This window comes from Anabrus simplex, chromosome 7 (assembly GCF_040414725.1).
Source record: "Anabrus simplex isolate iqAnaSimp1 chromosome 7, ASM4041472v1, whole genome shotgun sequence".
Classification (NCBI taxonomy): Eukaryota; Metazoa; Arthropoda; class Insecta; order Orthoptera; family Tettigoniidae; genus Anabrus; species Anabrus simplex.
Genome location: NC_090271.1, coordinates 179457201 through 179480653, shown reverse-complemented (window position 1 = coordinate 179480653; position 23453 = coordinate 179457201). Strand labels below are relative to the sequence as shown.

The following is a 23453-nucleotide window of genomic DNA, read 5'->3' as shown; positions in this document are numbered from 1 at the left end:
TTCATTTAATTTTGTCAGGTGACACTGAGTGCACCACCGGAGATCTTTAATATGCCAATAACAATGACGTAGAGGTCTAAGTTTTTTCAGAAATTGATTTCTTTAGCCTGGGTCGAATGCATAAACTTGGGATCATGCGTTGGACACTCTACAGTTGATCCACTGAGGCAGTAATATAAAGTTAGTCATACTGTCACCAAGGATCAACGAAAGACACATTGGGTCCTGATTAACTACAGTAACTCCAAAATTTCTCCTTAGAGAAACTTACTGCTTGGTTAATGCAACTGCTTTTCTGAAGTGAGTACATTAGTAGTGATTAAATTAAACCGAGTATTGTTCTCAGATGTAGCTTATTTAGTTTTAAAAACAGTCATACAAGTTGTATTACTATCAGCAGTGGCATTTGTTTGAAAATTTGTGATTTTTATTATTGGATGTCAAAATTTGTTAATTATTATTGTTAATGCTTTTATTAATGTTGTGGGACATCTTGGTCATCATTCTCATTGATGTTTATGAGTAAGAAATTAGTGTCATAGTCTGAATTGCTGTGGTGTGTGTATTTGTAATTTTCATTGGGTTGAGAAAGATGTAACTGTGGCGTTTGTCTTAAGATTTTTTGTGGCATTTGTCTAGAGTTTGAATCGGAAGCCATGGTAAAACCACTTCTTCTAGTGCCTTATCTGTTCTGGATGTTGACTGTCATCATTAAGGCTCGGAAGTTCATGCCCTAAAAACTAAGAAATATGCATACAAATATGCTCTTAACAACTTGAAAATATGCCAATAAATATGCACTATTAAAATGAAAAAATGGCAGTAGACAAGTCTGGTTAGTATTGATAATAATAAACTTATATTTATTTCTTGGAGGTTGAAACAGAAATGGTCCCGCTGTCAATGCTGAGTGATGAATTGCAGTTCACAACCATCACTTTGCACAAATTTTCAACTGAAAAACATCATCTATTATCTTGCAAAACACTTTTGTAACATGAAAAATTTCTTTCCACATCACAAGATGTTTTTGGGGCATATTTAAATGATGATAACTGGTATGGGTCCCAGCTCAGGGTTACGAGTGAAGACCTCAACAGCATCTATGGCGGAGAAGGTGGACTTCATTATGTTGGAGATAACGGAAGGGGCAAACCCATAGCGTCTGTACTCCAGAGGGGCAGCTACGAAAGGCGCCTTTCTCCATGTTAGGGGCGGCCTAATTTTGAACCTGGCAGTAGGTATAAAATGCCTTTTGGGTGTGGCGAGCCCATCGTAACAATAGACTGTGTGAAGTAAGCAGATATGGTTCCAATTTCCTAGATGGAGGCCTAAGTGCACTTCATGTACTAGCACAAATGTTTCCCTGCCAGGAGACACTTAAAATGTATGAACTTTTGCTTGAATACGGGGGCAGTCCCAATGTTTGGGCAAAGATGGAATACAGTGAAGATGACAAAGCCTTTGATTTCACAGGTGATGGTGATTGCAAGTGTAATGGGAAGAATGTGGTGCATGCTCTATGCATGCGGCCAGGTGCTAATTTAGACAACGTCACATATGCTGTTGAAAAGGGGAACGCAGATTGTGAGGCACTCTGCCTGGGAAACTCTCTGCTCACACTTGCGATAATGAGGGAGAATGTGGAGCTCGTTAAAGCACTACTGGAAACAAGAAAGGCAAATCCCAACCAACAGCTGACGTCAAAAGTTGCAGTGCCGCTAGGCGTACTGATGACTCGGTCAGGCATGAACAAGCTACCACCAAATGACGTCATGGAAATGGTTTAACATTGGAACATCGTGTCGGAAGAAGGAGGGTGGAACGACAAAAAAAGGTTGAGAGGAATCATATTTGTTCCCACCTTATATCAGCTGGAAATGGGAAAATGATGATGATGATGATGATGATGATGAACTGCTCCACAGAAAGAGGCAAGTCTCTTGGTGTAACAGATGGTTTTCCTTCAAGAATGTCTTGAATATCGCACAACTGTTTATAACCAGGATATTTTGAAATTACATAATTTATTTTTCTTTCACTTTTTGTCCTACACTATCAGGAACAGAATTTAGATTGGATATCTTTTTTTCGAAAACAGTGTTTACTCTAAGGAAGATCTTTCAGCTTCCAGTGATGTTTTGGCGGTTGGCAAAAAAAGAAAAATGGGCATTTATAAAAACAAGATTCTCTTCTAACTCAGTGCCTGACAGAATATTTTGCACTGTTTGTATTGATGCAGCTTCATTCGAGTCCAGTGAATTAACAACCTCTTTGAATAACTTCTATGTGCTGAGCATAATACAAAGCTGCATCCAGCCATGTTCCCCATCGTGTTAACACTGGCACAGGAGGAAGTGGGATATTGGGTGCTGTTGATCTAAACAACTTGACTCTTGAAGGAGATTTAACAAACATTTTCCTTGAACAGACCACAAATCGATCTACCAATGGGAAAGAATTGCGTATTGTCTCAGCGATGTGATTAAGCGCATGTGCCAAACATGTTATAGGCCTATGAATTAAGTTAGGAAAAATGCCTTTCAGTATTTGTCCTGATTTTACCATGTAAGTACCTGCATCGGTTACAAATAAAAGTAGCTGGTCGTATTTAATTCAAGATGGCCATAATAATTTCAATGAGTCCATCACACACTGCGTTACAGTTACATTGTTAGTGGCCGGCAATTCACACACATTATTTAAGGCGCCCACAATTACATTAGCAATAAATCGGCCCTCAGAATCAGCGGTTTCATCAATAGACAACCACGCAAACTGATCCAGTAATTCAATTTGTAAATTTGACAATACGTTATGGTAACAACGTCCTACGTAAGTCTTACACAATGTATTTGCTTCAGGCACATTTTGTCGAGTGTATTTGGCAAGAAAGTGTTTTAATGTGGGGTTATTAATTTTATACAAGAGAATATCAGCAGCTAAAAATGCTTGGCACAAGTCGTAAAAAAATTCACTAATCCTACTTCCTAAACACTCTAATAGTTGTTTTTGAACAGGCTCTTTATTTGCGAGTTTGCTGTTTAAATTCTCCTTATGTTTTGCTGTGTTTATGAGTTGAACTCTTTGAAATCTTTTCTCACTCCCTATAGTTTTCTCACACGCTCCACTGAACAGTACCCTATTATCTGTAGATATTAAGTCACCTGAAAACTCCTTCTGTAAATTAGTTAATCTACAACTCAAAGTTGCTGTTATTTTTGGCACTTAAATAACTTTTTAACGGACACTTTATACGCGAAACATAGTTTGGTCACAACCAGTTCACAACATTGTTACATGACTCAGTGGACAGCCAGTCGACAGCTAAGCACAAAATGTGAGGGTAGATGATGAAACAGGGAATTCACTGCTTGACATCATAACTCCTCACCACATGACAAGTTACGTCACCATGCGCAACATTACTGCCAACATCAACCAGATGAAAAAAGCTGATTAAAAAATACTGTAAAAACCATTAAACTGATTAAAATATGCAATATAGGTGCTAAAATATTAAAATATGATGCATTTATCAAAATCACAAAAATATGCATGTTCAAATGGCTGAAAATTCCATAATTTGTGCACTTACGTAATGTATAAGCATACATTTTTAACCCCTAAAAAAACATGCAAATGCATGAACTTCAGATCATGATTTTTATCTTGATGGTGGTGTTTTGGAATAGTTCTACTCAAGCCATCTGGTACCTGTCTCTCAGGCTCCTTAACCAACAGATCCATCACTGTCTTCTACCTCTCTTCACGAAGATCTTCCCTTGCATGTCGAGCTGGAGTATTCAGTACTTTCCTTTCATTCTTGCCGTGCGGTTGGGAGCGCGCAGCTGTGAGCTTGCATCCGGGAGATAGTGGGTTCGAAACCCACTGTCGGCAGCCTTGAAGATGGTTTTCTGTGGTTTCCCATTTTCACACCAGGCAAATGCTGGGGGCTGTACCTTAATTAAGGCCAAGGCTGCTTCCTTCCCATTCCTAGGCCTTTCCTCTCCCATCATCGCCATAAGACCTATCTGTTTTGGAAAGTTTAGAAATGTATCTTACACACAAAAAAATTCTGAATCAAGTTTAAATGAGAGAAGTGCAGAAGATAACCTACTGTATAGACTAGCATATGATCATTCACGGAACAAAAAGAAGAAAAATAAAGAAAAAAGATAAACTTGAAGATCTTAAATTTATATAGTATTCTCATTCAGTTCTACAAAATTTTATGTATCGATCATTTTTATAATATTTCATAAGTTTTCTTTACTCATTGATATGATGTATTAGGACACAATACTTCTTTGAATTGTAAAAACAAAAGATTGTGTTATGTTGTTTTGTTCATTGATCTGATCACTGATGAAGGGAATGGTTAAATTCCTGAAACATGTTTGGTTGAATAAATAATGTTCTTTCTTTAATAAATGTATTGACAAGGCTGATTCAAATATAACTATTTTAAATATTTCTGTACTACATTCTTGATAGTGTGGTAAGAAATTCTGTATTTAGGAGAATAGGAACACGCCGCCATGTTTTATGAAGTACCTTTCTTGCTAGGAGGTTCATGTAACTAGGCAACTCCAACTTTTGCCAAATGTAGTCATTAATTGAGGTTGTCGAGAAGATGGTTTTTCCAGACATTGCAAGGAACTTCAAAAATCATGATTGTCTCCATTAATGGGCAATCTTGGCTCCGAATAACGACATTGTCAACAGAATCAATGATTGTATTCAGTTGCACATTCCCAGTGGGTCAGTAATTTACAAATCTGTTGATACTGTTGCCGATGAAGATGAAGCGGTGAATTATCCAATAGAATTTCTAAATTCATTGGAAGCATCTGGTATGCCACTGTACAAAATGACTTTTAAAGTTGACTCACCGATACTGCTCATTTGGAATATAGATCCACCAAAGCTATGCAGCGGAACGAGACTTGCCGTCAAACAACTAATGCTGAACATCATTGAGGCGACATCATCAGTGACAAAAGTAAAGGAGAGGATGTTCTGAGCTGTGCATCCCAATGATTCTGATCGATTTTCCATTCGACTTTAAGAGACTACAGTTTTAGAGTGCCTGCTTTTTGCGATGACAATCAGTAAAGTCCAAGGACAATCGCTAAGTGCTGCTGGATTGAATTTGGAAAAAACTTTTTCACATAGTCAACTGTATGTTGCTTGCTCCAGAGTGGGCATGCTGAGGAATCAGTTCATTTTCACACCAGATGGAAAAGCAAAGAATGTTGTGTATCCAGTTGCATTACAATGAACATCATATGTCATGCAAATAAATCATAATTTCTGTAAGCAGATAGAAACAGCGTGATCAAATTAATAGGCATAGGGATCTAGAAAATAGAACATATTTACAGTAATTATTTATTTGTTTTGTAAGTGAAATCACAAGTAAATATAATAAAAATTGTATATAAAAAATAACCAAAAATAATGAAGAAAAATGTTATAACAAACACATTTTATTTATTGAAACGTAGCAGCGCACACCGGTTATCAACTAGTTTTCGTATAAAAGAGAGATCTAACTCCTTCTCTTGATCTCAATGCTCAGTTAAATGACTTAGCAAGTACATAATATTATTGACTCTTTCAGTTTAGTGTGATTAAACCAGAAATCTACTCTGGGTTGTAGTTCTACTAATGACTAATTAACTATGTTTTCTTGAATGATATCTTATAAATGTTTTCAGAGAAGTCCACTTTTCTTTCAGTACTAAAAACAATGTAGTGTGTTCACTTATTAAAATACATTTATGTCACGTAGACGTTTCATCCCTTTTCCTGGGACATTTTCAGCTACTTAATGATTAAGGACAATTCCAACAGTACAGAAAACATGTACATGAAATGAAATGGTGTATGGCTTTTAGTGCCGGGAGTGTCAGAGGACAAGTTCGGCTCATTATGTGCAGGTCTTTTGATTTGACTCCCGTAAGCAACCTGCGTGTCGTGATGAGGCTGAAATGATGATGAAGACGACATACACCCAGCCCCCGTGCCAGCGAAATTAACCAATGATGGTTAAAATTCCCAACCCTGCCAGGAATCGAACCCAGGACTCCTGTGACCAAAGGCCAGCACATTAACCATTTAGCCATGGAGCCAGACACATTAAATGAAATTATATGACACAAGATGATGTACTGTCTGTTTTAAAACATATCACATTAAAAGTTTTTTGAAAGCATTGTCTTGATGTAGAAGGACAGTCAGAAAAGCCTATGTAGGGCAAATGATATTAGCATAACTACACTTGAAGTACAATTAATTAGTTAAAAAATCTTGTGTCCTTCAAAACATATAGTTATGTGTGTAGATATTTTTAAAATGACAACAGAATGTTCTTAAGTAAGCAATGTGTTACATTTTTATGTAGCTGGTTGGACTGGTTGGGGGGTTCCTCTCAAGAAATGAATGTTCTTAAGCAGTGTGTTACATTTTTATATAGCTGGTTGGACTGTGGGGTGAACTCCTGTCAAGAAATTCAATGAAGAAAATTCCTGAAGGATCATCATCATCATCTTGAACCAGGTCCAGTTTCCCGGGTGCATTGAATGAGTACTCTCCATTTACTTCTGTCCATGTAGATGGCTACTTCCATAACCTGCTGCAAATCCAGATCTTTTCCAGCTAGATCATTTTCTAATCTGATCGATCCATCTCTTCCTTAACAGACCTCTTGATCTTTTGCCTTCGAGTTCCTTCTCAAACCACACTAGCTATTCTTTGTGGGTCCAGGCTTTGGGGATGACCAAACCATTTCACCCTGGTTTCGACACAGATCTCACTAAAGGTTTTTTTTTTTCATTTGGACAAGATGTCATATCTAGTTGTTTCTTATTTTGTCCCTCTTTGTTTTCTGAATCATAGTCCTGTAGAACATTTCCACTGCTTGTAGTTTGCTGATATTTATGTTGGCTTAGATGCAATCTCTAGACTGTATATGGTAACTGGTTCAAAGAAACTCCTGTAGAGTATTAATTTTGATCTTAATGGAGCTTGCTTATCCCAAAGAAGTTTCTCACAAGATGATAACACTGTGCTCCATTCTGTACTCTACTAGTGATTTCTGCAGATGGTTGGCTATCTGTTGTTACTACACTGCCAAGATGTACTTGTTTTGACTTTGATCCATCTAGAGTGATGGAAGTGGAATCAGAGATAAGGCTTTTTGCAGATAATGTTATTCTGTACAGAGTAATAAATAAGTTACAAGATTGTGAGCAACTGCAAAATGACCTCGATAATGTTGTGAGATGGACAGTAGGCAATGGTATGATGATAAACGGGGATAAAAGTCAGGTTGTGAGTTTCACAAATAGGAAAAGTCCTCTCAGTTTTAATTACTGCGTTGATGGGGTGAAAGTTCCCTTTGGGGATAATTGTAAATACCTAGGTATTAATATAAGGAAAGATCTTCATTGGGGTAATCACATAAATATGATTGTAAATAAAGGGTACAGATCTCTGCACATGGTTATGAGAGTATTTAGGGGTTGTAGTAAGGATGTAGAGGAGAGAGCATATTTGTCTCTAGTGAGACCCCAACTAGAGTATGGTTCCAGTGTATGGGACCCTTACCAGGATTACTTGATTCAGGAACTGGAAAAAATCAAAAGAAAAGCAGCTCGATTTGTTCTGAGCGATTTCCGACAAAAGAGTAGTGTTACAAAAATGTTGCAAAGCTTGGGCTGGGAAGACTTGGGAGAAAGGAGACGAGCTGTTCGACTAAGTGGTATGTTCCGAGCTGTCAGTGGAGAGATGGTGTGGGAGGACATCAGTAGACGAATAAGTTTGGATGGTGTCTTTAAAAGTAGGAAAGATCACAATATGAAGATAAAGTTGGAATTCAAGAGGACAAATTGGGGCAAATATTCATTTATAGGAAGGGGAGTTAGGGATTGGAATAACTTACCAAGGGAGATGTTCAATAAATTTCCAATTTCTTTGCAGTCATTTAAGAAAAGACTAGGAAAACAACAGATAGGGAATCTACCACCTGGGCGACTGCCCTAAATGCAGATCAGTAGTGATTGATGGATGGATTGATTGATTGATTGATTGATTGACTGATTGATTGATTGATTGATTGATTGATTGATTGATTGATTGATTGATTGATTGATTGATGTTAGTACGGATGATCTGTCGACTAACGGGCAACATTGCAATTTTGGATTTGCTCATCTTGAGACCAAATTGCTTTAATATAACATTCCAGTCATTCAGCTGATGTTGTACTTCATCCTCACTATCACCCCATATTAGTACATCATCTACAAAGGCAAGAGCTTTAAACTCAGAGTAGTTGTTGTGTCTCATAACTCTCTTAATTATTTCTTCCATTACAGTTTTGAATAAAAGTGGTGATAGTGCGCTGCCTTCTTGTACACCCTGCCTAGTCTCAAACCAGTTAGAATAACCATCCATATATTTGGACACAACTCTGGCATTGTTCATACAGCATTTTGACTTTATTAATTAATGCACATGGTATAGTTCTTTCTCAAGGCATTTCTAGATTTTTTTCTTTCTGTACATGTCGTAAGCCTTCTCAATACTTGGGAAATAAAGATGGCATCTTTTTCTTTTTCCCAGTGCTTCTTCATGATCATCCTTACAGAAAATGTCAGATTTGTTGTTTCCCTATTCCTTCTAAAACCATATTGCTCCTCTTCAAGCTGTGGTTCAAGGATGGTTTTTAATCTCTGTTCTATGATTTGTTCCATTACTTTGAGTTCATGAGATAGAGGAATGTTGCCCCTGTTGTTGCTGAGTTTCTGTCTGCCTCCTTTCTTAAATCGAGGGACGATGACTCCTTTAGTCCAGTCTTCAGGTAGTTTTTTTTATTTCCAAATAGTGTTTAGGACTCTAAACAATCACTGCAATCCTTGCACTCCAGCAGCCTTGATCATGTCAGCGCTTACGTCATCTATGTCTGTCGCCTTTGCTTTACTCATGTTCTTTAGAGGATTTTCCATGTCCATCTATGATCTAGGAGGCTCCACATTTTGAATATTTTCTTTTGCCGTGGCTTCCTGTTGTTTGATATTTAAATTTTCACCATTATATAATTTTGCAAAAAACTGTCCCATCTCATCTCTTATCTCATTGTCATTCCAAGTGATGTTTGGTTTTCATCTTCTTTCTCCAGGGCCTTATTCCTTCACAGTTGTGTTTCTTGTTTCTCACCCCTTGATATAATAGTACAGTATCTTGTTTTCCTTGCTGTCCTCTTCTAGTTTCTGTGTGAATTCATCCCAGGTTTTCTCATTAGAAATGATTCTGTTCACTTTATGCTTCAGTCTCAGAGTCTCAGTACAACTGACTGAATTCTTATAATTTCTCTTCATTCCTTGCCACAACTTTCTCACATTTTTTATTTCTTAGTTTCCTCATTTTATTTCTCTCATTTATTGTTGTTCGGACAGTTTTGTTCCACCATGGGGTTTCTTTCTCTCTTACTCTGCTACTTGTTCTGCCAACAATATTGACTGCCATGTCCACCAGGGTTTTCTTGAATCCAAGCCATTCTTCAGCTGTTTTCACTTCACGTTTGGGCATTTTGTCCCTAATTTTCATCTGGTATTCAGACCGCTTATCAATTTTTTCAAATTCCTAGACGTGGGTTTATGCATTTTTTGGTTTGTTTTATAACCATGATGTTCCCTAAGGTGGTTACTAGCAACCTGTGGTCACAACCTAAACTTTCTCCTGGCAGCACTTTCACATCTCTAATCAAGGTCCCAGCCTCTTTATGTGCAACGACATAATCAATAAGAGATTTCCGCTCTCTCTTTGAGCTGTACCTTGTGATCCTATGGCTCAGCTGTTTTTTGAACCAAGTGTTCTTGATTATTAGGTTGTTTCATATGCAGAAGTCCATGAGACATTCACCCTCGTGGTTCCTACTTCCATATTCATGAGGACCGATCACTGCCTCATACCCTGTCCTTATAGCTCCCACCTGAGCATTTAGGTCTTCCATAACAAGAGTATTATCTTGTTCGATGTGGTTCTCTAATTCATGAAGAAAGTCATCTTTCTCATCTTGATTACATCCAGTCTGTGGAGCATAAACCTGTACAATGGTCAAGTGTTTTTGTTTCCCTTATAAATTCTAAGTTTATAAGAATTTTCATACTTTTCCTTTTTTAAAGTGTGTATCAAACGTTCACCTACAAAATGAACCTCAGTCACTAACATACACTGTGCTTTAGATATTTTTATCAATTTTTTATGCTGAGCACCTGAAAAAATTAGTTTTTGTAAATAAATATATTGTATAGAATCTAATATAAATCCTATTGACCAGAAAGAGGTACAGATTGTAATACAACACTATGGGAGGAAACCCTGAAAATATCATCATTATCCGTGGAACAGTAAGAGACTTACAAAGGAAACAGTGATATATTGTTAAAAAGGCAGGAAATTTTGAGCATTTTATTTTAAAATATAATAATTAGAATTTTGACATTATTGAAGTTGCTGCTGGTTGCCAGGAAGCATGCCAATACTGGTATATGTGCAGCATTTGTCAACAACACTTGTAGCATATTTAACAATCAAATGATATTTAACAATCAAATGAATTTTGGCCCTTTTTCCTCTGTTAAGCTGGGTCTTCTCCTTTCACCCATTGAATTGTCATATTATTGAATTGTAATAATATTACCTATAACACGGAATACCAATTAAAAATGGAAGGTGCTGTGTACAATATACCGCGTCACAAGTAGCATAGTATAATGGACTGAAACAACAATAACAACTACTACTACTACTACTACTACTACTGCAGTTGTGTCAAACCATTTATCAAGTTTTTGTTTATACTCATATGGCTGCTCGCAGCAATTTTTACATGGAACTACAGTAGCAGAAGACACTCCTCCTGTTCTTCAAAGTTTTAGGTAACAGCAGTATCAATATTGCCTCTTTGCAAAGACGCTCATGGAAGACTATAGAACAGCATGAAAACTGTCGTATATTTGTGACATGCCAAACTATCGACACCAACACATAACGAAGTTCAGCTCGTCTCTTAGACGGGGTCCGGCTCTTTGGTCTCGGCGGCTGACCACGTCTCCGAGACAATGTTAGATGGCAATGGGTTAATAATTCGTTCATTAACATATTCTATATCAGCCACAGCATCAATGTTCTTGCTGATTATGAATGCCACACCATTCCTTGTTTCCTTCTTATTCCCATGACAGTAGAGTTTGTACCCTTTAAGCTATTTCTTTCCCCTTTCCACTTTGTTTCACTGAGTCCATACACCTCAGTCTTTCTTCTTTCCATGAGATCTACAAGCAGCTCATATTTAGCAGTAGGGTTACGGTATTTAATGTTGCTAATTTGAATTTGTTTTTCCATCTGGGAATTTTCTTCTTTGAATAATTCTGTTTAACTTCGGGATTATCACTGTCATCCGTACCAGAATTTTACATAGGAGGAGGTCTATGTCTTGATTTGTGTTTACATCTGATGCTCATTTTTCTGTTCAAAGCGATTTGACAATTTTTTTCTCCCCTTGCTGGGCCTAACACAAGGTGAGGTTTTTCTGTCAGGGTAAACTCCCTTAGGCTCCTTTTATAGTTACATGCCTCATGCTGCTACATGCCACATGCCTGGCATGTGTAGTAACATTGTTTAAATGGGTCCTTTTTATACTTACCTGCTCGCGTCTCGTGGTCGCTTCCTCCCACCGGGCATGTGACTGAGGTGGGTCGGGACGAGCAGGTGGCTGCCACACCTGACGTGTCATGCAACGCAGGTGGGACCAAAGCCTTATGGGAATGTTTATAGTTGATGCGTCATACCGGGCGGTGCAGTACAGTTTGTGGTCTAGTCATGTGCTAACCAGGACAGTGGATGCTGGGTTAGATACGGAAGTGCTCATTAGCGAAGTGCAGAGTAGACCGATATTCTGGGATCCAGGTAGCGAAGACTAAAAAAAAAAACAAGATCTTCAGAATAAGGCGTGGGAAGAAATGTGCATAGTTATCATACCTACGTATGAAGAAAATGATGAAAATATGAAGAAAAGAATAGGTGAGTTCTCATTTTATATTTAATATCTTATTTATTTGATATGTTGATTTACATGGGGAACCTGAAATATTTGTTCCAAATGAGTAAATGTATAATACCATTATAGTTGGTCCGTTATTGGACATAATTAATTTTCTAGCTAACTCATTTCTGGTTACTAGTGTTTTGCCCCAGTGTGGTAAGTTGTGCTCGTCAGTTGGTAAATAGCACATCTACCAAGATGCATGACCAGTGCATACTGTGGAGGCCACTGCGTAAGCTACTTGGAGCTACCGGCAGTGCCAATGCACTATGAGAGACTTCATCTCATTTTTCAGAAATTGCAGTAATCAGGAATGAGTTAGCTGGAAAATTTATAATGTCCAATAATGGAGCAACTATATTGGTATCTTGTTTATTTGTTTAAATTACAAATTATAGCATTAAATTTTATTCCATAATGTTACAAACCACAATTACATAATATCTGAAATCAGTAATCATTTACAATCTAGATTTTTGATTCCTGCCATGGCACGCTGCCAACACTCACGAAATACTGAGAGTAATGTTCCCTCATGGATGCACTTGACGAACTAATTTCCCTGGTGCATGGGTGTGGTCCGAAATCTTCAAACCCGGTCACAGTGAGTGTATCTTCATAGTTGAATCTATCTTGTATTCTAGTGAAGTTGTGCAAAAAAACAGCAAGCTTTTACTATGTCCACTCCAAGATTTATATCAATGTTTAGGGGACGATGGAAAATTCACCATTTGTTGCTTAAAATTCCAAAAGTGCACTCTCTATTTTTGAGCTCGAGTCACTCAATAGTTGAATATTTTCTTGTTGTGGTTGAGATGTTTTCTGGAATAGGGTCTTAGCACATGTTCACATGCTTCATCTGCCACTAATACATACGGGACTAAAGGGTTCACAGTTCCTGGCAGTGAATTTGGTGGAGGGAAGTCAAGCAATCCGTTTGTCTTTCCAAAATAATCACTATTTCCCCCATAAGCCCATACATCGATAAACGCAAAACAGTAGTAGTTGTCATCACAAATTGTTATTAAACAAACTGAAATGTTTATAATTTATAAAACGAGACCCACTGTGTTGGGGCTTTACTAAACTAATATGCTTACCATCAACCACTCCCACACAGTTCGAAAAGTTTGTTTTACTTTCAAAGCCATGGCTGATTTCTTTCCATCCTTATGCAGATGGTTTAGCCATGCAGTTATTTCTCAGCACCGTCCACAATATCCTACATACAGGTAAACCCTGCTATACGCGAATTCGTTATCTGCGATTTCGCATATATGTGATTTTGGCTTTAAGTCTAGTGATGCCATCTGTTAACAGTACATGGAAGCTGTAATGCCTTAAGATGGGGACAGGCATACGTGCCAAATTCTGTAACGTGCATTACATCGCGCGCCAAGGTTAAACGGGACAAGCGCTTCTCTACACGCATCTTCTGTCGTGTTTGTTGAGATGTGAATTATCAGTTCCGGTCAGTAGTGCTGTGAAGTTGCACTTGACAGGTTACGTATTTAAAACGTTGAGTAAAAGGAAAGAAATAGTGCCTATCGAAATAAAGAAGAGTGTATCAAAGTCGGATAAGCTAGAAACCAAGTGAAAAGTTTTGGATCGCTATGAGAAAGGTGAGCGTATTGTTGACATTCAGCGTGTTTTGGGAGTTAGTGAATCCACTATGAGAACTATTCGTGAGAATGCGGAATCAATTCGAAAACTGTCAATCTTTCACTAACTTAAGTGTGACTAGAGTGTACAAATCTCGCACGGAAGCGATCGAAAGAATGGATTGGATTGAGCATCATAACCAACAACACATGCCTCTTTGTGAAGCTGCTATTCAAGCTAAAGCCAAGAGCTTGTATGCCGAGCTTAGATTATTATTGTGTGTTTCAGTGTTAAATATTTGTGTATAAAGTTGGTATTAAAACGTTTTTCAGAAACATGATAATGGTTACTTTTTGTAAAAAATAATAGGAATCTCTGTTATTTAAACTTAATATTTGAGTAAATGGAAATTTAACCCTGTATTTTATATATAAAATTACTCTCGATTTATGCGAATTCGTTATGCGCGGCAATTTCGCAGAACGTAACTATCGCGTATAATGAGGTCTACCTGTACTTCACATACTACACTGACTTAGCAAATGTCATGGGATAGTCACCTAATAGCATGTGGGGCCTCCTCTGGCCCTGCGAACTGCAGTGAGACACCGTGGAAGTGAGTCGACAAGTCCCTAGTAGTCCTCTGGATGCAGCTGACACCAAATCGTTTGCAGAGCGGCCGCCAATGCTGGTCTGTTTATGGGCGCAGGATCCATGGCACGGACCTGCGTTCCAGAACATCCCAGATATGCTCGATAGGGTTCATATCGGGGCTCCTGGGTGGCCATGGCAGTCGTTGGACCTCCGCTGCATGTTCCTGGAACCATTCCCGGGCGACGTGGGAGCAATGTGGTGGCGCGTTATCATCTTGTAACACCGCAGAACCATCTGGGCGCTGGAACGCCAAAAATGGGTGGAGATGGTCTCTGAGCAGCTCAACATATTGCATACCATTCAAAGTCTCTTCCAGAACAACTAGGGGGCCCATTCCATACCAGGAAAATGCACCCCAGACCATAACAGAGACACCAGTGCCCTGGACCACACCTTCGAGGCAGGCGGGATCCATCGCTTCATGTGGTCTCTTCGGTGCCTCCCATCGGCATGGTGCAGTTGAAATCGTGATTCGTCCGACCATATCACATTACGCCATTGTTCCAGTGTCCATCCCTGGTGAAAGGCGACAAATGCGTGTCGTTGTGCCCAATGACATTGGGTTAACATTGGCACCCGTCTGCGGTGCCAGTTCCATTACCGCATAGAACCCATGTTCCTATGGATTGTCCACTGGGAGACGTGTCTAGCACAGCCTGTGTTGAATTGAGCCGTGATTTGTTGTATGGTTGCCCATATGTCACTATTGACAATCCATCTCAGATGTCGCCGGTCATGGTCATCGAGGGTAGCTGGACGGACGGTCGTTTGTGTGTTGTGGACGGTGACACCCGCATTCAACCATTCACGATACACCCTGGACACGGTTGATCGTGTGAGGCCGAATTCCCGCACCACTTCCGAAATCGCACTTCCCATCTGTTGGGCACCGACCACCATACCCCGTTCGAATGGTGTCAGCTCATGACAACGTTCCATGTTATACCTGTCACATGCACAGCCACTGCTCACAAGGTCTCCTATACAACTGCCGCTGGAAAATGGGGCGTGTGGTGCGCAGAAAAAACACCTGCGCATCAGTGCTCCGCTATCCCATAACATTTGCTCAGTCAGTGTATTTTGGAAATAGCTGTTATGCCCATTCTGTATGTGTAGTGAAGATCGGTGAACGTATTTCCACTTGCGAGATACCTGAAAATAATGACATTTTCTATAGTACAGTTCTCGTGCTTGTGACTACAGTTCGTTAATTTTACTTCTGTTTCTTTACAGTTGAAAAACTTCGTTCAAGATGGAAATCATCAAGAGATTGAACATTCAGGTAAAAGGGAAAGCTAAAGTTCTCAAGAGTGGGTCAGCGTCATCAAAATCAATGAAGTATGGTATGTATATTATGTAGAAATGCAGTTTTTAGATAAGGTTCAGCAAAGGCCTACTAGTTCTAACTTTCATCCTCAAACTTCTGAAGACTTTGGCAACGAAGGTGATGAAATACTTGATGATACTTCAGTTACAGAAAATGGTGTCAGAAGGGAGCTCAACAAAACTGTTAAAATTAAAGAGAAAAAGAAGCAAGAAACGGACTATTTTGGGGAAAACATTTTGATGTTATTAATAACTAACAAGGAAACAGAAGACGATGCTGACCTGTCATTCCTATTATCCTTACTTCCACGTCTGAAGGCTTTCAGCAAAGACCAAAAATTAACTTTCCAAAGTAAAGTGCTCTGATTATTAATGAAAATTAATGAAAATCAAACAGGGAAATTATGCACTCATCGTTCCTAATATTACTTTTTCCGGAAACATGAATTAGGCATACTACCCTCAATGTGATTCATATAATGCACACTCTCAAACCCAAACTGATTCAAGTCAGTCCCAGTTGCGTTATGACCTCCCAGACCTACCTTCTGCAGCTTTGTCTGATTGAGGTCAGTTCCAAATTCACTATAATCATCCACATCAAAGCCAGTCATCACCTATTTGCCTAGATGAATCTACACATTCTTGGGAATCAGCAAGTACCAATAGTTTTAAATGTGTGAATTGACAAATCAGCAATATACATGAATCAACAAAGAACATTACTCAAAACTAAAGTTAGAAACCTAATCTTAGAAATAATTTACATTTAGTAGTTTATATGATATTTTATGTAACGTTCTTTTAAGTGTTAAATAAATCTGTGGATTGAAGAATTGAAGAATTTAATTCTATTGTCTATGCCGAAATATACTAACCTCAGAGTTACACAGAGCTGCTCCATGGGACAAATTGGCATGGAGTGATTTCTTGTAATGTGGGGCTGACATTCTATTTTTCCAAATAATTCATCAAATGATTTTGGGATCATCCTAAAATATTTAAAAACTTTGTTCATCTTCTTGTAGGTCAGTCTAGAGGGTTTCGAAAGCTCCTATCATATCTCTTTGAATGTTTAGAGGATGAACGCAAAAACACCTTTCCCTCTTCTTTTTTCTTGCCATTATCTTTTAGAGGTATGCAGCTGCGATTTCGCTTTAGTTGTAAACTCTGCCATTCTACCTGCTTGACTTATACAAAACTATAAAAGGGGCCCTTTCTAAGGGCGAACGCCACATGCCTGGGTTCAAGCATGTGGCATGTAAGTATAAAAGGAAAGTGCTCTAACCAATCTGCAAGGCTGCAGTATTGTGCCATTTTTCCTACACACAGGTTTCATCAAACCTGCTAAAGGAGAACTCCTCCGCCTGCTAGCTGTTGGTTGTACCTTAGTTTGCCTGGTTTGGTACTGGCCGCCAGACTCTCAGCAGGTAGTACCATATACTGTTACATACAGCAGCAGGATGATCCTGACGTGACCTAGCCTGACCTGAAGAATCAAACTGGTAAAAAGAACATTAAGTGTACTCATGAAAGGTGCATAATGTAGGATTTGTTTATTCCAAGGAGGAGGGGGAGTTTCCCCACTGATCTCCCTGTGCTGGCTGATGTGCTGGCAAGCTTATAAGCTGCATGAAAATGTAATACATCCTTTACTGCTCTACATAATCTTTGTTGACTGTCCTTTGTCATCAAGACTATGCTTTCTAAGACTTTTTAAGTGTGAGAAAGCCTATAATGTCCAACCAGCTACATAAAAATGTAGCACATTGCTTAAGACCATTCTGCAGTCGTTTTAAAAATATCAACACCCATAAATATATGTTATTGAGGATACATGTTTTTGACAGTTAATTTTGTTTCAAGTGTAATTGTGCTAGTATTATTTGCCCTGCATAGGCTTTTTATGACTGTCCTTCAACATCAAGACATTGCTTTCAAAAACTTTTAATGTCAGATAGCCTATATTATTATAATGTGTTTTAAGACAGTACCAGTGCATCATCATGTATTATATAATTTTGTTTAATGTGTATCTTTTTTGTGCTTTTGGAATTGTTCTTAGTCATAAGTAGCTGAAGATGTTCCAGAAGGAATAAAACATGGCCTACTTGACATAATTATATTTTAATAAGTAAGTAAGTAATGTTTTATTTTACCAGACCTTCTCTTCCATCTAACTAGGCACTGAAATATACATACATTACAGTAATTACATTAAATACAAATTAAATGAATAATAATACAAATAATGATCAGTGATGATATTAAATTAAATATAATAAGATGAAAAAATTCTTAAAACTGATATCCTACATGAAAAAAATAGGAAATTTAATAACATTTGTAAAATAAAACGATTAAGAATTTTAAACTAATTTTCTACCAGGGCATCTGTGACAATAGAATGGTTGTAACAGCATCAAGTTTTTATATGATCCTTATTGGTGCAAAAAATGTCTCCAAAGTGCTTCTGCAAAAGTGCAAATAGCACTTAACTCTCTGATACTTTCAGGAAGGAGGTTCCACTCATGGCAGGCAAGTACTGTGAATGTCATCATCATCATCATCTTCATTTCCTGTTTCCAACTTCTGGGGTCGGGTTGTGAAGCAAGGACCTCCATAGCTGCCTGTCTCTCCATCACTCTTTCCTCTACTCTATGCACTCCCACACTGCATCATCTGTCCACCTCTTTCGGGGTCTTCCTCATGGTCTCTTTCCTGTCAACTTCTCCGAAAAAGCCTTTTTTTTTTTTCACTCTTTCTTCTCTCATTCTCATCAAATCACTTTAGTTTTGTTGTTTCTATACTGTCTTGAACTTTCAAAATTCCTGTCCTTTTCTTTATTTCTTCATTTCTAATTCTGTCCTTTCTGGTCTTGCCCTCGATACCTTTTAAAAATTTCATCTCCACTGCCTGTATTCTACTCTCCTTTCATTTTGTTGTAGTGCACGATCCAGCTGCATAGGTTAGTATGGGTTCATAATAGGTTGAATATAATACTTTCTTACATTTCTTTGGGACATCTGAATGTATGATTGTAAATGGCAGTTCTGTGAGTAGGTAAAATATTATAGACTATTATGCTTTCCAGTCTGCAAGCCTCTGTGAATTTACTAACTGCCACCACAGTCCTCTCTTTGTAACTAATTCTGTGGTCTCGTTTAGTTCTATACCTTTTATCTTTAAATCATTAGAAATTGAGTCCAACCATCGTTGTCTTGGTCTCCCTCTTCTTCTCTTACCCTCCATAACAGCATCCATTATTCTCTTAGTTAACCTCTCTTATTCCATCTGCCTCACATGACTCCAACACCGAAGCTGGTTTAAGCACACAGCTTCATCCATCAAATTCATTCCTAACTTTTTCTGTATCATCTCATTCTGATTACCCTCCTGCCATTGTTTCCACATAGGGCCTATTCCACAAAAATATGGTCTTGTACATTACAAGTAACTAGTGTGGGTTCTTGTAATGTATGGAGTTACATTCTGTTCCACAAAAGATTGAAAGTCTCTTGTATATACCGTATTTACTCGCGTATTAGACCCCCCTTTCTTTTCCCACTTTTACAGCCGAAAATAGTAAAGGGGGGTCCAATATGCGATAACCTCAAAATTTTGTGCAACAAACACATGACTTCTAGGCTATAAAGAACTATAAATTGTACGTGTAAATATTCTATACTATTATTTAACAAACTTAGAATGTATTTAAGTTATACTGGCTATTTGCATCGGAAGGCAGTATTTCTAAATGTAAAAAGACAATAAATGGTGAACACGACTTTTAGGCCTATGGTACACATAAAAGTTTGTTTTAGTTACTCATATCACATCATTCGTTACATCACATTAATTCCTCTGGTGAGGTTGCCATCAGAAAGGGCATACGACCGTTAAAACTTGCTACGAAGATTCGTCTCGCTTCATACTCGACCTCATAGAAAAAAAGGGATAAGGGTATCGTGTTATCATATAATTAAATATTTATATAAAAGAACTTAATGGCCAGTCATTTGTCTCTGTCAGTTCAACAGAGTAAAAATGATCACTGCTTTCATTTGAATTATCGCCATGCGCCGCCAACTTCCCTGCCCTGCTACCGGTGTGTCGGCAATTCAGGTGACGTCATCTTCACTGCCATCTCGTCACTCGCGTCAGCCATGCTTCATTCTCTTTGAGCCATGCACTGTATTTAAAGATAAAAATTACATAATGTTCCGTATTGAAATGTATCACAATGAAATTGAAATGGCGAGTAAAACAATAGTTTTAATTGGATAGCTTTTATCAAGTTTTAAACTTACTTCTTTCCAAATATATACCTATATTGGCCCGAGTCATGAGATATTAAACGACCACTTTGTTAATGATCTCGCCTGCTGTATAAACAGCAACAACCGCAAATATTTCTCAACTAAACTCATTCCCTCATCCTGAGGTGTTACAGTTCTTTTTAGACACACCCCCAGTGGAGGGGAGTTTCATGTACCGCTTTTACCGCATATCAACCTTCCTGCCATTCGTAAATCTCTGGTAGTACGGTACCGGGAATCGAAGTCAGACTCCGGAGAACAGCAACTAATTGTGCTAACCATTACACTGGCAGACATTATTAACTACAAAACAGACATATACCCTGATTGATGCATGCTTGCAATGCGCGGGTCGGACACAAAGCTAGGCCTATTCACCTATTTGTGCGACGTCATCAGAGCTGCAGTACACCTATGCTATGGAGGCGGACATTTCTTAACTACGAAACACAGGTGTACCGCATGGATTGGACACGTTTTCATTGCGCAGGTCGTATGGACAAAACTATTCACAAATTTGTGCGATGTCATCAGAGCTGCAATAAGACTTGTACCCGCTTCAAAGCGGAATCGTTGTTCTTCTCTGACTAATTACGTTTGGGGGTCCTGTATACAAGATTTATTTTCTTAATTTTCTTCATCTCGAAAGGCCAAGGGGGGGGGGGTCTAATACACGAGTAAATACGGTAACCAGTGAATTGTTGCAAGTTTTACAAGTGATGACATAGCATGAATCAGCTGTTTATCTTCGTATTCCATTCATTGAATTAGGTTATGCTTGCCTCATTTATCGTAATTTCATATTTTAAGGTAAATTATGCAGCAAAGATTCAAAGAACTCTCATATTTCTTTGAAGTTCTTAATGCTACAATGTTATTTTTCAGTTTCTTTTTTTCATCATAGGAAATTACTCCGTTATTATCACCCATTGTTCTTCTGCGATCCTCGCATATGTTCCGCGATAGTCTGACATACCTTGGTCTGTCATTAGGAATCGCATGCCGCTAGTAACGATATTTGGCCACCAAACTTAATTGTTACCAAACTGCAAACTCTGCATTGAATTGTTAAAATGGTGTCAAGAGAAACGAAGTTATTCATTTTCAAGGAAATAGAAAGAAGGAAAGATATTCTTTTTTGGTGCACTCAGCGAGAGTCTGAAAAAACAAGACAAAATAAATGGTTGGATGGAAATATTTGACTTGGGAAAAGCTCATGGAGCTTTTGAGGGGAAGTGTTGGACGTATGTAAGAGATATTCTGCTCATGAATGATTCCAGGAATGTCCTTCCTGGAACATGTTTGTTTAGTATTTTCAGGCCAAGGAACAATTTGAGGAAATTTTATATCATTTATTCCAGCTACCACAGAATGTATTGACCTACAGATTTTGCCATCTCATGCATATCTGCAATACCATGACCATCATTTCCTAGCCAATGTAGTGTTGTTAGTAACTGTTATTTAGCAGAGAGAGATTTATTTCTATTAGTAGGATGTTTAAAACCTATGGCCAAGTTCTTCCACTTGTATTGTGCTTAACCTAAAATGTTCATTGTATTCAAATACAGTGTTAAACTGGAAATTTACTCTTTCCCTGTACAAACGGTAGTTTTCATTTTCATTACCATCACTATCACTACTGCTAGACCACATATTTATAAGAATATATCTGAAATAAGTATATTTAAATAGCACTAGTACATTTATATATTATTGTCCTTTCACTGGTAGAGAATACTGCCCAATTCACTAGTAAGTTACAAGTACTAGTACTTTTGTGAAACACACCCATAAAAATTCACTGGTAATTCATAAGTATGTAGTAGTAAAGTACAACTGTAGAAAATTCTTTTGTGGTCCAGAAACTCTGGTATTTGTACTAGTTACTAGAGAATTTACTTGTAATGCACAAGACCATACTTTTGTGGAATAGGCCTCAGCTTGTACCTGCAATTATTCTTGTTAGTTTCATGTCTGTTACTTCTAACTTATGAGCAAGATATCCTGAGTCCACCTAGCTTTCCCTCCTATAAAGCATACTTGGTCTGAAAACAGACCAATGTAAAGATAGTTTTGTGTGACTTCCTGCTTACAGAGTACTGCTAATTGCAACTGCGAGCTCACTACATTAGCTTTAGTGAACTTGATTCAATTTCACTTACTATACTACTATCTTGGGAGAACGCACATCCTAAGTACCTGTTCCAGCTTTGTATCTCCAATTTGACATTCAGTTCTCTTGGATTTCTTACCTACTGATATTACTTTGGTCTTGGAAAGGCTAATTTTCATACCATACTCATCGCACCTATTTTCAAGTGCCAGGATGTTTGTCTGCAGGCTTTTGACAAAATCTGCCATTAAGACCAAGTCATCAGCATGCACCAAACTGGTTACTACATTTTCACCTATCTGAATCCTTCCTTGCAAATCCCTTTCAGCCGATGATCCATGTAAACTATGAACTACAAAGGTGAAAGATTACAGCCTTGTCTTACCCCTATAAGTTCCTTGAACCTAGAATTCATTCTACCATCAGCTCTTGTTACTGCCCAATTGTCAGCATAAATGCCTTTCATTGCTTTTAATAATCTGCCCTTAATCCTGTAGTCCCCCAGTATGGTGAATATCTTTTCCCCTGGTATTCTGTCATATGCCATCTCTAGATCTGTGAAACATAAATGTCTATTACTCTCGTAGCACTTTTCAATTACCTGGCGCGTACTGAAAATCGGATCCTGACAGCTCTGTGGTCTGAAACCACACTGGTTTTTATCCAGCTTTCTCTCAACCACTGATTGCACCCTCCTTTCCAAGATGCCAGTGAACACCCTGCCTGGTATACTGATCAGTGAGATACCTCGATAGTTGTTGCAGTCCTTCCCGTTCCCTCGTTTATAAGTAGGTGCAATTACTGCTTTTGTCAATTAGAATGTACCCTAATAATACTGCATACTAATCTTATTATTCTGTGAAGCCATTTCATCCCTGCTTTCCCACTATATTTCACCATTTCAGGTCTAATTTCATCTATTCTTACTGCTTTATGACAATGAAGTTTTTTTTACCATCCTTTCCACTTCCTTAAGCATAATTTCATCAACATCATTGTTCTCCTCCCCATGAGCTCAGTTGTTCGTGACATCTCTAGGAAGATTTCCATTTATGTTATGAAGATTTTCAAAATATTCTTTCCACATGTCCAGTGAGTCCTTGGGATCTATTATGAGTTCACCTGATTTACCCAAAACACTACTCATTTCCTTTTTACCCTGCCTTCCCAAGATTCTTTATCACTGTCCAGACTTCTTGGATTTAACAACTATTTGTTTCTGTCTGTTTCTTTCTATTACGTACAATTCCCTGTCTACATTAGTCCTTACTTGGAGCCATTTCTGATACGTCTTCCTTTTTACATTTACAAGCTGCTCTCA

The 23453-nt window shown here is 38.2% G+C and overlaps 1 protein-coding gene and 1 pseudogene across 5 annotated transcripts in view; both read left to right on the top strand.

The window, feature by feature from the left end:
* LOC136877770 (paramyosin) overlaps nt 1-23453 on the top strand; it is a 652246-nt gene that overhangs the window by 138425 nt on the left and 490368 nt on the right. The window lies entirely within an intron of this gene.
* Nucleotides 11838-16522, top strand: LOC136877179 (uncharacterized; annotated as a pseudogene).